Genomic DNA, 5495 nt, shown 5'->3' with positions numbered 1-5495 from the left:
CACCTTCTTAAGGACACCAGTCAGAGTCTTGAGAAATGTACTATTACCCAAAAGTGATTCAGCAAAAAATCTGTAATATTTGACTCAACTCCCTCTTTTCAAATGCACATTAATAATATTACTAGAACTGCGTTTTTTTTCACCTCTGCAATATCGCTAAAATCCACCTTATTCTATCTGCTCATGACACAGAAAACATAATTCATGCGTTTGTAATATCTCGCCTAGATTATTGCAACATATTGCTATCTGGTATTTCCAAGTCTTGTATTAAAAGTCTGCAGTTAGTCCAAATCACTGCTACTAGACTCCTGACAATGACAACAAAGTTCATATTATCCCGATACTAGCCAATTTGCATTGGCTCCCAGTCCACTTGAGATTCGATTTCAAGGTTTTGTTACTTATCTATAAAATATTACACGCTTCCCCTCCTATCTTGTCGACCTAGTGATGTTCAGTCCTGAAACCTTTGTTCACAAAGTGATTCCGAGAGCCAAAAAGAAGTTGAATGTTTTCTATTTGGGCTCCAGTGCTCTGGAATGCCCTACCCATGGACATTAGAGCCGCCACCTCAGTAGAAATGTTTAAAACATGACTAAAAGCTTATTCACGCGTATTTACTCTTGCATTTAGTTGAACTACTTGTTGGCCTGTTTGACTGGCGCTTCTGTTCTCTCTCCTGTCCTCTCTTCCCTGGCTTGGGGAGGAAGCTAGATAATGACCGAATTAAAAGTCGCTGTCTGGGTGCTGTAACGACTTTCTGGGACGATATCCGATGTTGACCACCTCCTCGGAGGTGCTGCGATGGAGATTTCTGCAATTGGGCTGGGACCCACTTTACCTAAAGACATCTTCCTGCAGTGTTTCATCTTCTGGCAGCGATTGAATAGACGTTCACACTATTTCAACAAACATTGTACAGCATTATATGTGTAAAATATTGCCCACTCGGCATCCGTTGCAGCCTTGTCATCGTGTAAGGAGGATTTCTCATCTGTGGGCGCTTCTCAAGGTTCCTCATTTTTCCCCGAGACGTTTTTTTCTTGCTCTCCTGGGATTAAGATGTCGTTAATATTTGCAGAACTGGCCATTCCGTCCCGGGGAGCGAAATGGTCCGGCCCTCCGCCCCAGACGGAGGACGACAAGGGACGAAGGGAAAAAGGGACAGACTAAGCAAGGGCGGAGGTGGATTTTAGTCCATCCCACTAATCGTCCCTCATGCGTGTGACATCTCAACCTACTCGGCAAAATGGGCATACGACAAAAATTGCCCCCGAACGCTTCAAATGAACCACGAGTTACCGAACTGCGCGTATTTACTTGCATTGGGAACACCGAGGAGGGAACACTGTGCACTGCACATGTTTGGTGTGCACGGAGGGGAGAAGAAAAGTAAGAAGTAGACCTCTGCGGGGATTAAGTAGAAGAAGGAGTGCTGGCGTTTGACTGCGGGAAATTTAAAACCTGAGTGCCGCTTCATTCGCGCACATCGGAGAGGGGAGGGGCTTTGCTTGGTAGCAGATGACTGGCATTACAACAAAAAAAACATCGTAATTAACATCGACATCATAATTAAGTAGCCGGCACTGTGCTAAAGCTAATGCAAAATATATTGCCGTCTTTTAAAGTTCAACATCTGTGAAAAATTAAAGAGGAAAAGTTCAAACATACCAGGTATAACAAGCTTCTCGCTCACGGTTCTCCAAGCCTGGTCTCTTTTTTTCTTGGCCCAGTAGGGGTGGCTGGCTGTGTCATAACATAGCTCGGGATATCCACAAACCACAACCATAATCCCACAGAAGACTCGCCAAGCGTACAGGTTGCTGTGTGTGACGTAGTACTCCCCAATGCTGATTGGTTGCTGCAAGGCCAAGACGTTAATTTGTTTTAGCCGCGCCGAATGGGCGGATTTTTGGTGCTTCGCTCCGCGTCCCACCGCTCCAAACGCACCATCCGCGCTGCCACCGCACGCAACCGACCGCGCTAACTACATTGACTTCAATTGAATCGCGCCGCCAGATTCAATTGAACATTCAATCACATGTAGCAGCATCGAAACTGCTCCTGCGCGATTTGTTTCTCCACACACAGACTGATGGTGTTCCAGTCGGAGCTCCAGAAGCGGAAGGGAAACCAGCGAGCCAACTCGAAGGGCTGACCAATGGAAGCACTCCCTGGACCGGGCGTCTCCACCCATCCGTTCAGAGACTGACCTCTCTCACATCCGCTGCATTGACATAAACAATGACCGCTGTTAAATAAAGCAGTTACATTACAACTCTCGACTCGCTCACTTCGCCTCCTTGCACACATACGTATGGTGGCAAGTGGTTCGTCAAACCCAGAAGCGGGTGCTCATTAGGTAAGCGGATTTGAATAGTAAATTAGCCAGCTAATGAGCTTCAAACAGTTAGCATCCCTCCCGCGGCACCATGCACGGACACTTTTTTCTTTTCCCGGTTGGTGGGGGCGGACGTAAGGAAGGAACCGCTTTAAAAGGATGAGGACGGACGTGGCTGCAGGACGCTAATTTTTATGAATAAGGACGGCGGGACGACGCCGGAAGGGTACCCAGGTTGCGGACGGAGGACGTACTTGCACAAAAGGATCAAGTGCCCAGCTTGGAATATTTGTCAACTGTGGGCATGTGAAGCCCTTGGAGACTTTTCTGTGATTAACTCATTCACTGACAGACATTTTCAGACCCTCTTTTACCCTAGCCTTTGGACGAAAATTGAAAATTAAATAAATTTCTGGGATAGAATGGCTGTGAAAAGACAAATGAATTCGTCAATGGCAGTGAATGAGTTAAGGTCTACCTAAATAAATTTGACTTGACTTTCAGTGAAAGCCACATGGCATCTTACAGAAATGCCAGAAGTTATGTTTTGAGGAAATAAGGCGCTGTTTATCACCTGCCCAATAGCATTCCTACAGTGGAGCATGGTGGTTGTAGCCTCATGCTGTGGGGATGGATTTCAGCGGAATAAACTGGGAGACTAGTGGAGGATCGAGGGAATGATGAGGACCACAACATACCAAGACATCCTGGATAAAAAACAGCTCGAGAGTACTCTTGACCTCAGATTCTGCATCTTGAAGCAGTGCCAACACGACAGCTCCAGGAGTGTGACTCGACATTCCCTATGGCCTGAGGAGGATGAGACGGCCATGTTGTGCTGGGACAAAGCGTAGAGCAAGGAAGCCCTCCTCCCGTCTGTCATCAAGGGGAACGTTAGAGCTATCCTCAATAGGATGGAAGAGCTACTGGTGCTAACCTGGCAAAAAAGGGACTTCTGGGAGGCGAGACCGTTTTAAAATGGGTGAATTATTTAATTTAAGTGTTAAAGTTAAGTGTTGTGATTACTACCCAGATGCATTGTACAGTAATCCCTCGAAACTTTGCGGTTCGAGTTTCGCGGCCTCAGTGCATCACGGGTCTTCAAAAAGGATTCATAAAAAAAATAAAAATGAAAAATACTGCCATATTACGTAAAGACGCGTTGTTACAAAGAAATGAGTTGATGAGTTGATGAGTTGGCTTTGTACATACCCGCGGGCACGCGGGCATGCAAAAAAGGCGTGTGATTGGTTCCCGGCGTGAGATCGACCAATCCCATGAGCTGATTGATTTTGAACAGTGTTCTGTTTGGAAACTCATAACGTTATTCAAATGTGCCATTCATTAGTCAGAGTCGAGCCGGATAAGCAGAAATTAAACAGCTGTTTAGAAGCTGTGAGCGATGTGCTCAACATATCAAGGACGACAACAAGTAAATAAAATGTTAGTGTTTGTTAAAGCGGAAGTCAACCCAAACATATTTTTTCAAGAATATGTTCCCAGCAGGCTTACTACTTGAAACACGGCATTCTGATTCATTTTGCGTTTGTGGAATATAAGTTAAGCAGCAAAATGCACACATTTTTAGCCATCTCTGGGGGCGGCCATTTTGTCTTCTGTAGACTGAAAATGACATCACAACTGCTCACAACGACCAATTACGGCTGACCTGTTTTCTGAATCATTGCATTTTATCCAAAGGACCTGATTGATGTTATTGTGTAAAGAGGAAGTTCAGCCATGATTTTGTCCGGCGACCGTGCTTCTTCTTTGTTTTAAAAGAGAAGAAGAAGGAGGCAATGAAGAAGCGGCACCAACAACAGCAGAAGTTAATGACAATTTTGTTTGCACAACATGACGTTGTGCCGCTTAATTAAAGCTCAAGGGTTTAATAAATGCATTACAGCAGGATTGTATCTTTGGCTAAGATGCACAGCGGGATTCTAGTTAAGGTTAGCCAATTTTAGGATAAAAATTAAAACTTTAACCTAGTTATGAGCCAACGTTCCGTTGTAATCGCTCACTGCCGGGTTGTAGCTCACGTTCCTCTCACAGCCTGAAGCTTGGTATTTATTCTTCATTTTGCACTTTTAATGTTTGATTTGTTGAGTAACAAGTATTTAAAAGGGTGGGAAATATGTCCGGGGGATTGCAACGGTGTAAAAGAGGCGTAAACCCCCCCCAAACTAAAACTTTAAAATAAATTTAATATAAAATTCAAAAAAAATTATAATAATAAGTCAAACTCTACTTTGCGGTTTTTCGCCTATCGCGAGGGGGTTTTGGTCCCCATTAACTGCGATAAACGAGCAATTATTGTACAGGATGTCCCCAATTTACGAACGAGTTCCGTTCCTACACTGGCGATGTAACCGGAATTTCCGCACATGTCGGATTTCACTGTTAAACTCCAAATTGACATCAAAATGCTTGGTATAAAAAACGAAAATACATTAAAATAAAAACATAAGATGCTGTACTTTGCGTTACTGCTGAGAGGTGGATGGAGAAGGAGGAGAGGAGGGTGACAAAGGCAAAGATACTGCCGGCACGCAGACACGTTCGAGACACTGCGCATGCACAAACCGCAAGGAATGCTGGTCTTTGTATTAAAGGAAGTGCGTGTCTGCGGTGCGGGGATTGGCGCCAAACCCATCGCAAATAACCAAGCAGAGGTAAACAAGCTCAGAGACAAAGCACATTTTTGGAGCGAGGAGGAAACTGTCTGCTTTATTCCTGTGGTGAGTGACATGAATATCAAGTGCTTTATTGACAGTTGAAAGTAACACGCGGATATGACGTCCATTTGAATCACGACGCCGTCACAGTGGGTTATTCAAACGCATGAGCAACTCTGTCCGCTCATTCGTGTAAACGAGATATTCAGAAATCAGAAATTTGATCTTGACGCGAATATTGACTACATGTAAACGTAGTCACTATGGTGTTGGGGACAAAAGAAAAGGAAGAGGCACGGGCGTCGTAAAGTCCAAACGTTGTAGGTCACGTACGTCGTAATTCCAGGACTGCCTGTACAGTATATGCAAAATTTGGAACACGGCATAGTGTTGTCAGTGTTTTACATTAAGATAATTCTTCAAGGGATGTTATTATTTTCTACTCTGGCAATGTAATCCGATAAAGAACATAC

Source organism: Filicampus tigris, chromosome 5 (genome assembly GCF_054856515.1).
Source record: "Filicampus tigris isolate MCC_2025a chromosome 5, RoL_Ftig_1.0, whole genome shotgun sequence".
Classification (NCBI taxonomy): Eukaryota; Metazoa; Chordata; class Actinopteri; order Syngnathiformes; family Syngnathidae; genus Filicampus; species Filicampus tigris.
The sequence above is the reverse complement of the archived record's forward strand: the minus strand, read 5'-3'. Positions refer to the sequence as shown.